The sequence below is a fragment of the Myotis yumanensis genome, unplaced genomic scaffold (genome assembly GCF_028538775.1).
Source record: "Myotis yumanensis isolate MYYU_CA2020_CCGP unplaced genomic scaffold, mMyoYum1.0.hap1 SCAF_8, whole genome shotgun sequence".
NCBI classification, from domain to species: Eukaryota; Metazoa; Chordata; class Mammalia; order Chiroptera; family Vespertilionidae; genus Myotis; species Myotis yumanensis.
The window spans coordinates 40,419,331-40,436,513 of record NW_027223759.1 but is presented as its reverse complement, the minus strand read 5'-3'; the positions used below and the strand labels follow the sequence as shown (position 1 = coordinate 40,436,513).

General features: G+C 43.3%; 2 protein-coding genes across 3 annotated transcripts in view; one reads left to right on the top strand and one right to left on the bottom strand.

The window, feature by feature from the left end:
- Positions 1-17,183, bottom strand: part of PRKRA (protein activator of interferon induced protein kinase EIF2AK2) — a 375,739-nt gene that overhangs the window by 146,294 nt on the left and 212,262 nt on the right. The gene's annotated exons all lie outside the window — the stretch shown is intronic.
- OSBPL6 (oxysterol binding protein like 6) overlaps positions 7,612-17,183 on the top strand; it is a 178,171-nt gene continuing 168,599 nt past the window's right edge. The window contains exon 1 of one of the 2 annotated variants that reach the window (XM_070422667.1): positions 7,612-7,680. The gene's annotated coding sequence lies outside the window, so the exon portion shown is untranslated. The remainder of the gene's footprint in view (positions 7,681-17,183) is intronic. The other variant, XM_070422668.1, reaches the window with a different exon arrangement.

Below are 17,183 nucleotides of genomic sequence, written 5' to 3'. Positions count from 1 at the left end.
ATCCTATATAATAAAAGTCTAATATGCTAAGTGTCTGGTCGTCCAGTCATCTGTTCAACTAATCAAAGTGTAATATGCTAATGATATGCTAAGGCCACTCAACCGCTCGCTATGATGAGCACTGAACACCAGGGGGCAGACACTCCGACCAGTAGGTTAGCTTGCTGTTGGGGTCCAACTGATCAGGACTGAGCGAGACAGGCTGGACATGCCCTGAAGCCCTCCCACAGTCCCTCCCTGACTGACCAAACTCCTGTGTCCCAAACTGAGGCTTCTTAAGGTCAACCAAAAAAAAAAGAGAGAGAGAGAGAGAGTTGAAAGGACTTTCTCACTCTGTAAGTCAATGTCTTTAAAATGCATGTCTGGGAACCACCTAAGTCATCTCAACACACCTTTGCTATATGCCTCATTCTTTATACTGTAGTAGTTGAGAGTCTAGAGACAAACACAGGTAAATGACCCTTCCATAAACTGGGAGGAAAATATAGAGTGCCTCAGGTCAGCAGCATCCACTCCTATGCTAGTTAGTCTTAGAAAACTTTCAATGCCCTTAGAATCCTTGTCCATCAAGAAGGTTGGGTTGTTGCTCCCTTAGCTCCTCTGGAGAGGAAGGAGAACTCAACTAATAGCAAGTACACTTTAAGAATCTAGTTCTGCAAGAGATTGGGCTAAATATGTTCTGGTTCTGAGTTTGCTTACATTGAAGTTTTGGTTTTCAAATTTGGCCCTGAGATATGAAGCAAAGCTAATTTTATTCAAAAATATTGGGGGAAAACTTCATTTTGAATTTTTGTGCATGTAAGGTGTCTGTCATGTATATGCCCAAACATTCCACTTTTCCATGTGGCCTGATCTTGTGTTTGAGTATATGTGTTTCTGTGTGTTTTATAAATGTCCAAAGGCCCTGGCCAGTGTGGCTCAATTGGTTAGAGTGTCATCACATGCACTGAGTAATGGTAGGTTTGATTCTTGGTCAGGGCACATACCCAGGTTGTGGGTTTGACCCCCGGTCAGGGCGCATACGGGAGGCAATCAATTGATGTTTCTCTCTCACATAGATGTTTCTCTCTCTCTTCCTCTCCCTTCCTCTCTCTTTAAAATCTATGAAAAAGATATCCTCCAGTGAGGATTAAAAAAAAAAATGCCCAAAGAATGGATCACTGTTTTGTTGCTGGGCTGATAATGGTATTAACCCTGGTAACAGTCTCTCTCAGGCATTAGGATCTTTACCAGTGACCAGCATTCCCCAATATCTGGAGGCAGCAGGGCCCTATGTTTCCTCCCTAAAATCTTACCACCAAGTGAATAGTACAATGAAAACAAGTCTTATTCATAACTCTTACCACTCTACCACCTGGCCAAAACCACCTTTATCACTCATCAGAATGATGGCACAGCTTCCTCCCTGCTTCTACCCCCTTTTCCCTAGAGCCTACTCTTGAGACACATACAGACACACACCAAGGAGCTTTTTTAAAACCTAAGTCAAATCATTTCACTCCACTGCATGGACCGGTGATAGCTGCCCATCTTGTACAGAACAAATTTCAGTCCTCTAAGGCTTCTGGGCCCTACATGATCAGGCTCTCCACTACTTTTTTCTCCTCACACTCTTTTCTGCGCTCATTGTGTTACAGGCACTCTGGACTCCTTGTCCTCCTTGGAACATACCAGGCATGTCTTTATATAGGCTTTATAGTGCCTGGTCTCTGTGACAGGATGGGAACCTCACATTTCCATATGTCTGCTTGACTAACTTCCTCATCTCTTTCAAGTCGTTGCTCAAGTCTTCTCAGTAAAACCCAGATTGCCCACTTTATTTAATACTAGAGGTCTGGTGCATGGGATTCATGCACTGGTGGGAGGCATGCCCTGTGGGGATCAGCCCACTGTGAGAGCGCTGCTCATCCCGGTCAGCCGAGTGGCTGTGGACCCGCCCTCTGAACAGCTGCTCCCGTTGTGGGAGCGCACTGACCACCAGGGGGCAGCTCCTGTGTTGAGCATCAGTGCACGTCATAGCAACTGGTCATTCTGGTTGTTCCGCCATTCAGTCACTGGGCTTTAATTATATAGGATTTCAACTTGGCAACCCACCTCCATTTCTTCATATGCTCAGCTTTTATTTATTTATTTTTAAAAATATGTTTTTATTTATTTCAGAGAGGAAAGTAGAGGAAAGAGAGATAGAAACATCAATAATGAGTGAGAATCATTAATCGGCTGACTCCTGCATGCCCCCCCCCCCCCCCAACACTGGAGATTGAGCCCACAACTGTGACTTCCTGGTTTATAGGTTGATGCTCAACCACTGAGCCACATTGGCTGGGCTAATGTGCTCAACTTGATACAATTTTCGTATCACTTATGACTTTCTAAAACATGATGTAATTTACTTACCTGTTAGGTCTATTTGTTTATTGTCTGTCTCCCCGTGCTGGAATGTAAACTCTATGAGGGCAGGCTCTATATTTTGCTCATTTATATCTCAAGCACCCAGAATAATGTCTAACACAGAGCAGAAACTCAATAAATGTTTATTGAATTAAATTGATAAAATGGATCAAAATCCAACCCTCTACCCTAACAACCTATAAACTCAACAAAATCCCAGTTCTAGGTCCTTTTAGGTAGTATGATGGAAACTCTGAATGAAAGGTGCATTCTGAAGTGGATATAACAATATCCCCCGAGCTCCATCATCTGGGCAGATCATGAGAGTGTGGGAATGAAGGATTTTGGACTAAATGGAGTTTGGAACTGAAGATAGGCTTCTGAGCTTGCCAGATGCCTACCAGGTGTTCTTGATGGCAATATTCTTGGTAAGAAAAATTTTGGCAGTACATGTGGTGATCAAGGCCCTTCACCTTAGACCTAGCTAATATTATACCCCTCCTGCAGAACTTATTATTTCAAAGAGTTTGTCTTTTGAGTTTCTATTTGGAATGTAAAAATGGTAAATTTGAAAAAACAACAAAAAACAACCACCACAAAGCAAAACCACACTCCGAAAAAACACACACCCAACAAACAAAACACAAAAATAACCAACTACTTTACAAAGAGTACATTACAAAAGGAATGTCCTTCTTTATGTTCAAGTTCAAATTTGTAGCAAAATGAGAAATGCAGGATGCTTTCATAGATAGAGGAAGATACTAGTCAGAATTGCCAACGGAGATCTGATTTGTTTTCTATTCAATGAACCAAAAAGATGTCTTAACAAAGATAAAATACTCCATTGTGATGATATGGGATTGATTGAACAAAGTAGGTTAGTTTAGTAATAATACTAGTAAATTAGTTTCAAGGCTGAACACTCTCAATGAACAAGTACAAAGCAAAGCATGGATATTGGTGTTGCATGTTCATGACACAGCTAGAGTACTTACTTCCTCAGATGCTCTTGGCCTCTCCAGGTCTCTGGGCTACTTGCCCTGCCTTAACTGTTCCCAGGTGACTGACCCAGTACAGGCCTCCAGAACAGATCAGCCACAAGCTTAAGCCCTGGCAGGAAACTCAGGGAAGCAGAACCACGATGGGTATGTTGAAAAAAGAATTAATTATAGAAATTAGACCTCTACGTGTGTGGGAAGTAAGAATCTGAAAAGAGGTTGTTGAAGGATCAGAGACCAGCCCTGACACAAAGGAGCCCAAGTTGGTGGGGAAATCTGGAAGCTAAGTCCATCCAGCTGGTGGAGAATCCAACTGGTAGAGGAGGCCTGGTGTCAAAGTCTACGGAAGTTTGAGGACTCTTTATGACTACCACCCCTGTGAGGCTGTGACATCTGTTAGCCCAAATGTGGTTGCAGTTATTCAGCAGAGAGAACAGGGCCCTCCTGGGTCTGGACATTTTTCTCTTGCCACATCTAACCCATGATGACTTTTAGAGTTTAATGGCTACTACATTTGTTAAAATGAAACTCAAATCTCAGGTAATTTCAGTTTTGTCTATCTGAACAAATATAGACCTATAAGTCTATAGGGAAGGGGATTCTGGGAAACATAGTTTTCAGCATACCCAAGTTTCCTATAGAACAAACCAGCACAATTACCATACAATGGCTGCAGAGCATGGGGTTTGTTTCTCTAGATGCCAAAGGGATCAGATCATTCAACCTGGTTTTGAGTGTACAATTCTGTAACACATCATCTGTACATTGTATTGTGTGTTCACCACTCCATGTCAAGTCTCCTTCCATCACCATTTATCCCCCCTCTTCCCTCCTCTACCTCCTCCCATCCCCTTTCCCTCTGATTTATACTGTGCTACTGTCTGCATCTTTTTGTTTGCTTAATCTCTTCACCTTTTTCACCCAGCTCCCCTCCTCCCCTCCCCTCTGACAGCTGTCAGTCTGTTCTTATATCTATGAGTCTGTTTTTATTTTGTTTGTTAGTTTTGTTCATTAGATTCCACATATAAATGAAATCATATGGCATGGCACATTTACACAACGGAATACTACTCGGCTGTAAAAAGATAGGAAATCTTAACTTCTGTGACTCCGTGGATGAACCAGGAGAGCATTATGCTAAATGAAATAAGCCAGTCAGAGATAGACAAGTACCATGACATCTTTTGAGGAAGCACTAGCATTTCAGCCTTCCTGAGAAACCTCAGCTAAAATTGTACCCATAGAAAAACTGCAAATAAAAAGAAGTGTGAGCCCTAGCTGGTTTGGCTCAGTGGATAGAGCGTCGGCCCACGGACTGAAGGGTCCCAGGTTCGATTCTGGTCAAAGGCATGTACCTTGGCTGCAAGCTTGATATCTGGCTTTGGTCAAAGCGCATGCGGGAGGCAACCAGTGGATGTCTCTCTCACATTGATGTTTCTCTCTCTCTGTCTCTCCCCCTCCCTTCCACTCTCTCTAATAAAAAACCAAAAAAAAAAAAGGAAGTGTGAGAGTTGTACAAAAAGCATTGATGGTGGGGACTATGATTTGTGTGAGGCTCAATTCAGTTGTTTGTTATGAAATTATAGCATTAATAGTATTTTAAGAATATCATTATCTTCCTTCACTGAAAAAGTCCATGAACAAGTATTTCTCTGAGACAAATAAAAGGAATGGATTGGGGAGCAGAGATCCTTTTAGTCAACGTATGACTTGTGACCCAAACTCTCAGCAAGAATATATACTTAATGAAAACATTGCTCTCTGGCAACTTCTGAGCAGTAACACTGCCATAGCTCAAAAAGCAGTGAAAAGCCTGTTATTCGTATTTATGTATCCATGCCAGTCTGGGTTTTCAAAAGATTGTGATGGACAGAGTGCAGAAGCTTCCTTGATACCACTTGGATTGCGGGAAACGAGTTAAGTCGGCTCGCGTGAATTGCGCGTACTCCGCGGGAGCCGTCTTAACTCGGTTCATATAGATTTGCGGATATTTAAATATATTGTGATAAAGACATTCATATAGAATTTTTTAACCAAATAAAATAAAATCGTTCCGCAAAGTGTTCGCATAATAATTATTTTTTTATATCAGATATCTATCGGAGTACCGCTATTTTCAGTTAGTATTATTTTTATTTGCTTTAAGCGCGGGAAACCTAAATAATTGCCCGCGCCATCTTATATTTTGTCGGGAAATTCACCCGACACCGTAGTGATACGCAGTGTCAGCTCTCTTTAATCCATTTCCCCAAATGCCATCACATCTTATTGGATTGTTAACCAATGAGTTAGGTAGTAAGTAGACTTTTTCCCTTGATAATTAAACCTATTTTTAAAAATAATAAAACATACAGCTAATATGGAATAGAATAAACATGTGGAGGCATTCTTGTGATAACATATGAGATTTAGGTCCTTTTTAAAAAAATGTGTTTTTATTTATCTCAGAGAGGGAGAGATAGAAACATCAGTGATAAGAGAATCATTGATCTGGTGACTCCTGCACACCCCCTACTAGGGATAGAGTTCGCAACCCCAAGCATGTGCCCTTGACCAAAATCGAACCTGGGACCCTTCAGCCCATAGGCAGACGCTCTATCCACTGAGCTAAACCAGCTAGGGTGAGATTTAGGTCTTGATGGTTACTCTCCCTTCCTCAATAGTTTATGGTTGATTGGCATGAGAGGGTCAGTGAAAAAAATGTGAAAAGTTCTGAAGTTCTTTAGGTTAAAGACTCTGTATGCTTTCATCTCTTTTCACACTTTTGTATTTTCTTCTATATGGGGTTTGACTTTTCTTTTTAGAGAGAGAGCAGTTTCAGTAGTTTCTATCCATGGAACCCAGATGGAAGGAATAAAAAGGTGGGGATGATCAAATGAAGGTCAGCGGAGGTGGGGGAGGGGGTTAGCTTGAGAAGACTGTCTTCACAGGGAGGGAGTTAAGATGAAACTGCATTGTGTCACAGGCCCCAGCATCTATTATTTTATGACAAGACAATATGGCAGCATTGCTAGTTAAAGTGGAAGAAGCTAATTCAAAAGATGGGATTGGAGATTCAAGAGATTGTATGTGAGAAAAAGTGCATACAATTAATTGACTATGTTTCATAGCAAATCAGGATTTTATCAGCACAGAAAACAGTGAAATGCCATCACAGCTGCCTCAGTGGGTAGCATTATCTTCAATTTCTGAAGCCTCCCCCACCTCATCTCATCCAATCGGACCCCTAGACAGCCCACGAAGCACTCCCAGCGCAGTTTCAGTAACAATTGCCTGTTACAGTCAGTGTTCTCTGGATTTTTATCCCCCTGAAGATGGTGATGGCAGAAAAGCCTTGAGATTCTTCTGAGATTTCATCATCCTTTTAACAGAAAAAAAACCCGTCTGTGCAAATATTTAAATTACCCCATTCTTTCCCAGAAACTTTGCCTTCCTAGTAATCTGCCCTCCGGCATAGGCTGGGGAGGGTTTAAGGGTGGGAGAGTTTAAGGGGGTGGGAAGGTTTGTCAAGTGAGAACGATCCTTTCTTTCAAGGAGCCCAAGTGTACCTCGGCCTGAGAAGTTTTTGCTTCAGAGTGTCAGTATGGCGGGGAGCAGGCACACAGTCTTGTAGGTTTACAGATCAGGGTTTGAGACAGGGGGTCGGCCGCCAGGCTGCTGTTCCCTTCTGAATCTGCTCTCTTAGGGTGCTCACAGCGACCCCGCTCCAGGCCGCGAGTGCTCGGGCCATCCGAGCCACCCCTTGCGAACCCGGGCCGGCCCACCAGCGCTGGCCTGGGAGGGTGGGGATGCTTCCAGGGCGCTTAAGGCCCCCGGATGCCCGGTCAGGGTCTCCACGGCGGTGATCTCTGGAACCAGAGGTTCCCACGGGTACCGGGCCGGGGATGAGCCCAGGAAGAGCAACCCAGCGCGTCGGAGGTTTGAAGCGCCGGGCCCGCGGCTCTCCGGAGGTGCGCAGGGAGGGGTGCCCAGCGGGGCGGGAGCGCAGCCGAGCGCCGGCCGCCGGCCGCCGGCGGATCCACTCCCGCCAGGACTGCCAGCCAGGGGCGGGGAGCCCAGAGCGCCGCCCCGCCCGTGCGCCCCGCCCGTGGGAGAGGAGGGGCTGCGGCGCGGCGGACCACTGGAGGCGCAGCTCCTCCGCCGTCACCGCTGTCGGAGCTGGAGACCGCGGCTCCGCTCCCCAGCCAGCCGCGCGCCTGTCTGCCCGCCGGGGCCGCCTCCCGCCTCCCGCCTCCCGCCTCCCGCCGCTGCCGCCGCAGAATCGGCGGCGCGGCCCCTTGCCTTCCAGGTAGGTGTCCTAGCTGCACAGGGTACCCCTGGAGCGGATATGACGGTGCCCGTACCGGTGCCCGGGGGCATTGTGCGCGTCCGGAGGGCCGAGGACCCTTAGGGGCGCGCGGATGGGCAGCTTCGCTTTGGGCCCCTGAAGCATCATAGTCCTTGGGGGTCTCCCCTGACCGCGTAACCTCTACGACCGGGAGTCGGGGTTGGCGGTGCTAGTCCAGCCTGGCGGCCGAGGTAGGAGGGGGCGTCTGGGTCATGGTCCCCACTCGCCGTCCTCCCCTCCCGTCCTCCTCGTGTCGGGGAATTCCGGCCGCCTGGCTCTCGTGCCCGCAGCCCCCGCTCGGGCTCCCCCAGGCTGCTGGGGAATGAAGCTGGGGCCGGCAGAGGGACTGATGTAATTGTCAGCAGAGAACGGAACCCGCGCGGGTGAGAGCGCCCGCGCCCGCGCCCGCGCCCGTTCCAGCTGACGCCTACGCCGCACCTTCCACGGAATCCGGGGAGTCGGGAGGAGCGGCCGGGGAAGTTGTGCATTTGGTTTGATTGTGCGCGTGCACTGCGGACTGCCCTCGCGGGGCACCCCTGCCCACTCGGCTGCTGGCGCCCCTGCAGCCTTCCCTGCAGCCTTCGTCCACACCCCGGCCAGGGCCGAATCTGCCCCCCCCTGGTTCAGACCGGACAGCTTTAGCATTGCAGTCAGGACGTGCTTCCCCTGCACCCAGCCGGCTACTGCCCGCAGCTCGCGTCGCCCGGGTATTTGGGGGAGGAGGGGATGGGAGACCTGGGGAGGAAGCCGGGAAGAAGTAATGACAGCAGCAGATTTTGAAAAAAAGCCTCTACTGAATGAATATAAGACACATCTGCATGACCTATACTGATTTGGTGGCAATCTGTGATATACCTGAACGGTAGCTTCAACAGACCTAAAGCTGGGGAAAGCATTACATAATGGATATGAAGCAATTGACATGAAACTAAGTGAACCCTCAGGAGTGTTCCCTACCCCCCTCGGACCCAAAAGTCCTATAGGCTTTTTCTCTATTAGAATTTCCATTTTTCAATTGCTGGACTAGTTTTAGCAAATGGTATGTCGTATTCAGTTGTGATATTTTCCCAAATAAAATAATTTCTCTTGAATGTCTTTTCTTAAATTTAAAAACTGCATGCAAATGGATGGTAATGTATTACACAGCTAATTAAATGTGTTATTTCTTCAAAAGTAAAATGAGAAAATATCCCATCTTAATATCCTTAACTTTGTTTTCCTCTTGGCTATAATCCACCCACACCCCACTTGGCTTTTGGAAGCATTTCTACAGTTTTAGGTACTGCAAGCTCACAGTGTTGCTATTCCTTTCGAATGCTACATACAGCATTGCAGATACAAAGACTATTAATAAATGAAACAGAAGACCTCGCAGTAACTCAGAGTGAGCAGAGTTCCCAAGGTCGAAGGGAAGCTGCAGCGTAATTCCGCTCTAATCGCCTACAGAGAATATGCATAGCTCTCATTGGGCAATAAGAAAGGCCCTGATTGGTGGAATATTATTCATATTATTCTTTTAACCCAAATTTCATGTTTTCCCCTAAAAATAGTTTTTTTTCAAAGTAGGAACAAAATATTTTGAAATTAAATCTTTGCTTTTAGAAAGCCTAAAAACCCTGTTTTTGCTCATGTTTTCAGTTTTGATGAGATAACTCAATTATACATTCAGTGGATGTATTCCTTTTGGGATAGCTCAGTTTCAAATTATGACGGTTTATCAGTTGTCTCTTGGTTATATGATTTGGTTGGACTTTTACAGGATATGTTTTCTTGTTCCTAGATTGCTTTGACTGTATGTTAGCTTTACTTGAAGAAGAAAGGTAAAGTACTTCCAGGATGAAGTGTTTGTGGTTGGATATCTGGACTACCATTGCAGAAATAGATCTAGGTTAATGTATAAGTAAATAAAAGTTTTATGCAACTTTATTCATGACACGGATGAGGGAAAAGATTTAAATTTTAAATTTTAAATCATTAAGTGGATAATTACTTATTGAACACCACCTGTTCAAGACACTGGTCTAGGCATGTGGGAGATACAAATAAGAATAAAAAAGTCCCTGCCCTCAAGAGTTTGTCGTCTCGTTTGGGAGGACAATGCATGAATTCTCAAAATAAGGATTTTTTTCTTTTACTGCAATGTTTAAGTAATAATAATAACACCCCCCCCCCCCTTTTTTTTAGTCTGTTTTTAATCTCGGGGAAAAAGGTCTTATACTCTCTGTTGACGTCTGCGACATTTCCCCCCCTCCAACATTGTGTCATTAAGATTAATACATTATGTGTCTGTAACAAGTATTTCCCTGTTCTGCCAATTGCCTTTTTTTTGTTTTTGCATTAAAAAATATTGCAGAGTGCTGCTCGGATCATTCATGTTCCTGGGGCACTTGTGCAAGTGTTTTTCTTGGCCATATAACTAGGTATAGAATTTTTGATTTGTAGGGTGTGTGAATATTTAACTTACTAAATATTAACAAATTACTAGTATTTCCCACAATTGTATTAATTTACATGAGCCAGGGAAACAAGCAAACACAAATCATCAAATACAATCAAGCATTTATATGTGTGTTGAAATATACTTATTTTTAAAGGAAGAGAATGATGAACTTTAAACTTAGGGTAACAGTTATATTTTGGGGGAAACCAAAAGGATATGATGGGGAAGATCACATAGGTGCGTGTAAGTTATTGGTACTGATGTAGTTCTCAGGTGTGGTGGTAAGTTCATAGGTAATCATATTTTTTAAAAAGAGGGTCAGTCCAGCCAGTGTAGCTCGGTGATTCAGCATTGACCGATGAACCAGGAGATCATGGTTAGATTCCCAGTCAGGGCACTCGGTCCTTGGTGGGGTGCATGCAGAAGGCAGCTGACCAATGATGCTCATCATTGATGTTTCTATCTCTCTCTCCCTTCTTCTCTGAAATCAATAAAAATAAAGACATTAATGCTTTTTTTTTAAAAGAGGGCCATGCATGGATCAGTGATAATTTTAAAGTTCTAAGGAAAAAGAAAATAAGGATAATACAGAGTCTTCATAAGGCAGAACAGGCTACTGCACCAAAAGGCCCACACAGTGACAGTTGAGGGCTGAGGAAGCAGTCCCTGTGTACAGGCATGAGTTGCCAAGAGCTCATGGTGGAGACCTGCAGGAAGGATGAGCAGGCCTTGCTGAAAAGAGGAAGGCCATCTCAGAGGAAATGATATGAACAGAAGTGGAGGAAGCCATATGAAATTGTCCAACAGTGAACCACTCAGAGGGTTCATAAAAACATCTAGGAAGCCCTAGCTGGTTTGGCTCAGTGGATAGAGCGTTGGCCTGTGGACTGAAGGGTTCCAGGTTTGATTACAGCCAAGGGCACATGCCCAGGTTGCAGGCTCAATCCCCAATAGGAGATGTGCAGGAGGCAGCCGACCAATGATTCTCATCATTGGTGTTTCTATCTCTTCCTCTCTGAGATCAGTCCTATATAATAAAGAGGTAATATGCAAATTGACCATCACACCCTCATACAAGATGGCTGCCCCCATGTGGACACAAGATGGTCACCACAAGATGGCTGGCAGTGCCTTAGCTGGTCTGGCTCAGTGGATAAAGCGTCGGCTTGCGGACTGAAAGGTCCCAGGTTTGATTCTGGTCAAGGGCATGTACCTTGGTTGCAGGCGCATCCCCAGTGGGGGGTGTGCAGGAGGCAGCTGATCAATGTTTCTCTCTCATTGATGTTTCTAACTCTCTATTCCTCTCCCTTCCTCTCTGTAAAAAAATCAATAAAATATATTAAAAAAAAAGAGGTGGCTGGCAGGGGAGGGCAGTTGGGGGCGACCAGGCCTGCAGGGGAGGGCAGTTTGGGGGAACCAGGCCTGCAGGGGAGGGCAGTTGGGGGTGACCAGGCCTGTAGGGGAGCAGTTAGGCGTCGATCAGGCTGGCAGGGGAACGGTTAGGGGCAATCAGGCAGGCAGGTGAGAGGTTGGGAGCCAGCAGTCCAGATTGTGAGAGGGATCCCAGATTGGAGAGGGTGCAGGTTGGGCTGAGAGACAACCCCGCTCCAGTGCACGAATTTCATGTACCGGACCTCTAGTAATAATAATAATAAAAAACATCTAGGAAACAGGTGGATATGGGGGGTCAGGAGTGAGGAGAGAGATCCAAGGGAGGGCCCCTAGTTAGGTTGATGATGGAGATGAGTCTCCATTTGCAGACAACTAAGAAGGGAATTTCTTCTGATAGGGCCAGTATCACAAAATCTATATAGTAAGCTGACAAAAGGCAGAGCTAGGGAGGATAACCCAAATAGCTTAATATCCAGGACTATCTAACATTTTTTGGTGTTTGCTATTTTGATACCCATAGCTTTTTTTTTTTTTTTTTAAATATATTTTATTGGTTTTTTTACAGAGAGGAAGGGAGAGAGATAGAGAGTTAGAAACATTGATGAGAGAGAAACATTGATCAGCTGCCTTCTGCACATCTCCTACTGGGGATGTGCCCGCAACCCAGGTACATGCCCTTGACCGGAATCGAACCTGGGACCTTTCAGGCCGACGCTCTATCCACTGAGCCAAACCGGTTTCGGCGATACCCATAGCTTTGACTTTAACTCACTGGAAAGAAAAGGAAAGAATAGATAAAAATTAAATGACCTTGTGCTATATATTTTTCTATCTTTTTCTTTGTTATTCTTTTTCCATATACTAATATGAGAGAAAATCAGTGTAGAAGGAATTGAGTCAGAAATAGAACATCAACTCTTATTTTTTTATCTTGCATCTTATCAAGGCAATTCTCACTGTAACTCTTAAGACAGACCTATGTATCTACCTTTTGAAAAGAGTGTGGAAAGAGAATGGAGAACAACAGCACTATATTTTTAGAATCTTTTTTTTTTTCTTTCAAAAATCAAACCTAAAATAAACCTGGCCTCAATTTCTAGCTGTGGCTTTACTTCCTATCTTTTAAACCAGTGCTTAAGTTTTATCATAAATTTGAAGAAGTTACCTTGATATTTTTTATACATAATACAATGTTGCTACAAGTAACAAACTGTTATCAACTACAAAAGTCTGAAGAATAAAGTATCTAAAAGAACATTAAAATAAAAAGGTTTTGTTAAAACATCATTTCTGGAGATAAAGTCTAAAGTCTGATTTTATTTTAAATTAAGATACCATTTTTGTTTTTTGTTTATCTGGAGCAGCTAGACAAGTTTTTGTATATTCTCGCACCATAGGCAACAATCTGCACAATTTCTGTTGTATGATTTCCTTGGAATAGAAAAAATAGCACAGTTTGAATGGCATGTTTTGAAAAGACATTAATGAAATTCTTTTTGACTTCAGTAAACTTCAAATTGAAGAACTACAAAAAGAGTGTGATCTCCAAGGTAGGCCAACCAAACTAGGGTTCACGTGAAACTCAAGGGAGAAGGAGAGAGCAAAATGCACAAGAAACCAGGATAAAAGAATAGGAAGGTCAGGACAGGAAGTTAGTGGATATTATATCCAAGTTTGTCTTCCAGCCTCATTTCAAAAAGTGCCAACAGCCCTGGCTGGTGTGGTTCCATGGTTAGAGCATTGGCCCTCACACTGAAGGGTCAAGGGCGCATACCTGGGTTGCAGGTTCGATCCCCAGCCCCAGTCGGGGCATGTGCAGGAGGCAGCCAGTCAATCTCTCTTTCTCACATTGATGTTTCTCTCTCTCTCTACCCCTTCCTCCCTCCTTTCCACTCTCTCTAAAATCAATGGAGAAAATATCCTCAGGTGAATATTACCGCCCCCCCCCCCCCCAAAAGTGCCAATGGAGGAAATAAATCTGAAGGCTTATGGAGATCAGATATTAGAGAAGAGGTATCTCTCTACATTTTAAATAAAAAGCTTTGAAAAATCTTAAAGAATACAGACTGCATAAGATAAGAGTGATAAATTAAACTCCACTAAAGAAAAGATAGTGTGTATAACAGTCAGAAGATAAAATATCTCCAGACCAGCAAAAAACCATTTATAACATGTGTCAGAGACAAGGAATAACTCTTTAATATCCAAAGAGTTCCTGTGTATCAATAAGAAAAATGACTGGTAATCTAATAGAAAAAGGGGCAAAGGCAATGAATAAACAGTTCACAGAAAAGGAACTACAAATGCTCAACTCAGGATAAGAGAAATTAATTTTAAATTGTTTAGTCCAGTGATTTTCATACCTATTTTTTGTCATATCGGCAAAAAATGTATTTTTTTGGTGTGCCACAGAAATTTAGTAATTAACTTATGTGTGCCATGAAACAAAAAGGTTGAAAATCTCTGATGTAGTCTATTAAATTGGCAAAGATCTTGATGTTCATTACTACTTTATGGTGACAAGGTTTTGGGGAAAACTGACAAGCTCAAACATTGTTGGTAGGGGTGTGAAATGGTCCAGCATCTGTGTAGCAATTTGGAAATATTGCCAAAATTAAAAATTTACCTACCTTCTCATCTCAGGAAACCTAAGAGGTTGTTCTACAAATATACTTGTACATCACAAAATGAATTTGCACAAAGACATCCATTGCAGCATTGTCTGTAAACAAAAGATTTAGAGAGAACTAAATATCCATCAATATGGGATCACTTAAATAAATTATGAGCAGAAACAAAGCTAGGTAGCTGTTGAAAGGAATGAGGTCATTCTATATTTGCTGATATGAAATGATCTCTAAGATACAAGGAAACAAGTCAAGTTGCAGGGTAGTGTATAGCCCTTGGGGTTTAATATGAGTTTGTAGATATGTGCTTATGCTTGTAACTGTTAAGACTGTCTCTGGAAGGTGACCCAAGAAACTGATAATAGTGATTGCCCCTGGGGAAGAGAACTGGGTGGTTGGGGTGGGGATGGGAAGGACACTTATTTCATACACCCTTTACCGCTGTTTGAATTTTTAAATATGTGAACTTATCTATTCAAATCAAGATAGCTTTTAAATTTCTTGAGGCTCACTTGTACTGTTCAAGAATGTTGAGTAGTTGTAACCCACAGCATCCCTTTGCAACGTTAGATCCATGGTAGTTGCCATAAAGACTCACCCTCACTGTCCAGTGGTGTGGCTTAGTGGTTGAGCATTGACCCTTGAACCAGGAGGTCACAGTTTGATTCTGGGTTGCAGGCTTGATCCCTGGTAGGGGGCAAGTCCGAGACAGCGGATTGATGATTCTCTCACATCCCTGATGTTTCTAACTCTTTCTCCCTCTCCCTTCCTCTCTGAAATCAATTAAAAAACAACAACTCACCCTCACTATACCCTGATAGGCTAAAGTTCAAGGAGGAGGAAAAATGGAAGCGGTTGCCCTTTGGGACAGGTTGGCACACCTTGGTTCCCTGTAATTGCCCTGCCCTTGCCACTGTGACCCCACCTAGCTGATTTTACAAGGGACATTGTTTAGGACCTACCTGGGTGATGATGAGCGTTCATGGAGAACAGATTTCGAAGAAGGTGGTGGCAGAAGCCTAGGCTGGGAGAACACAGAAATGGAGATGGTTTTGATTGCTGCTCCAACTCCATCAGATGCAGCTTACAGTGATAAAATAGAGAAAACTGTTATTTTATGGGCCATGACCTTGAGATTCTCTCTACCCCTGAGTTTTGGTACGATGTCTAGGAATCTGCATTTTTAAAAGGTGGCCTTGGACCCTAGCTGGTTTGGCTCAGTGGATAGAGGGCCAGCTTGTGGACTGAAGGGTCCTGGTTCGATTATGGTCAAGGGCATGTACCTTGCATGTGGTTAGGGCATGTGGAGAGGCAACCAGTCGGTCTCTCACATGGAAAAATATCTTCGGGTGAGGATTAACAACAACAAATAATGTGGCCTTGGTTTTGGGAGTTCATTCTGGGAATAATTGATCTCTTCTGCCTTTCTTCGTTTATTGATGAGAGTATCCCCATTCATCCCTTAAAGTAACCATTTCCTGGAATAACTTTTTATGGTATTATACTCTTAAACACATGCTTTCATAAGAGTGATTGTTTCATTGTGCCTTTGTCCTCCTAGAGCCCACAAAGTGGTACCAAATATTAAGGTATAGAATAGTGAGACAACTCTGGCAAGGTAACTCAGTTGGTTAGATATGCCAAGGTTATTGGTTCAATCTCTGGGTCAGGGCACATACACGAAGCAACCAATGAATGCATAAAGAAGTGGAACAACAAATCAGTGTTTCTCTCTCTTCCTCTCTCTTTATAAAATAAATTTCTAAAAAAAAAAAAAAAAGGAATAGTAAAAGAGAGAAAGCCAAGGTAGCAGCTTAATGTTTGGTAGGTGATATCTTTGGGAAAAAGAAGTATTTGCTGATATAAATTTAATAAGCATGAGTTACATGAATTATACTGAAGAAAAGGAAAAACTTGGTGACAGTCGGAGGTATCATGCTGCAAAATAATTTTCCTAAAAGGAAATAAAAACAGTTTAATTATCATTAATACACATTTATGCAAAGTTAACAGACATAGCCCTTTATTAGGAATTGGTAATTTTAAATAAAAAATAGCAAAGTATACAGGAGGAAATGTTATATATCAGTCTCTTTTTATTAACTTCTAGGCATGAAGTCAGGGTTAAATGTGTATCCTAATAAATGAATCAAGTAAATACTATGCATTCCTTTCCCTTGTGGAAGTTCTGATAATTTAGTGGCTGTTTTCTTTTTCAAACCATTTCATTTGGAAATTAGGAGGGATAGGCAGCAGCCTTGTAGTGGCGTTCCACCGGAGCGTCAGGTGCCAGAGCAGGGTGATGTGGAGAGCAAAGGTTGATAGACGGGGAAAGGTCAGAGAGGCTTGCTGTCACAGGGGAGGAAGCACTGGCTGACCTTCAGGAGCGTGGCATTGTGCAGGACCTGTGGAAGTGTCTAGAAAACCCTTCCCATAACTTTCCGGGGCTATTAAAATTTCAGGATGCATTTGATCCTTAACTAGTATATCTAGTGTGTCTAATTTCTAGGGAATTTGGGAGGAATTTAACTGCATTTCTTTAAGAGCTTCAGTGTATATTAAATACATTGGGGTAACAGTATTGTGCCCAACTGCTTCTTCTTGCCACACATTTAACGTCTTTCCCCCCGCCATACATCCCTCTGTGAAAATAGCTACTATCTCATGGCACTTTGTATCGCAGTACACGGTGTCCCAGAGAAGCAGTATATATTTGACAGGAAGAGCCCTGGATAGGGACCATGGCTGCGCAAGCTCTGTCCCAGCTTCTCCACTTACTGAGCAGCCACCCTGTACACTCGGGAATCCTCATCTGCTAAATGAGGGTAAAATGGTGGTTGTTGAAGTGAGTTTTCTAACTTAGTACTTAGAGACAAAGTGCAATTATCAATCATTAATGAAACTTCTATTTACCTAGAAAACAAATGACCAGTGAACCAAAATGACTACATTTGGCTTTCGACTTGTTCAGCCATAGCTGATTTCTTGCTCACCTGCCTTGTGGT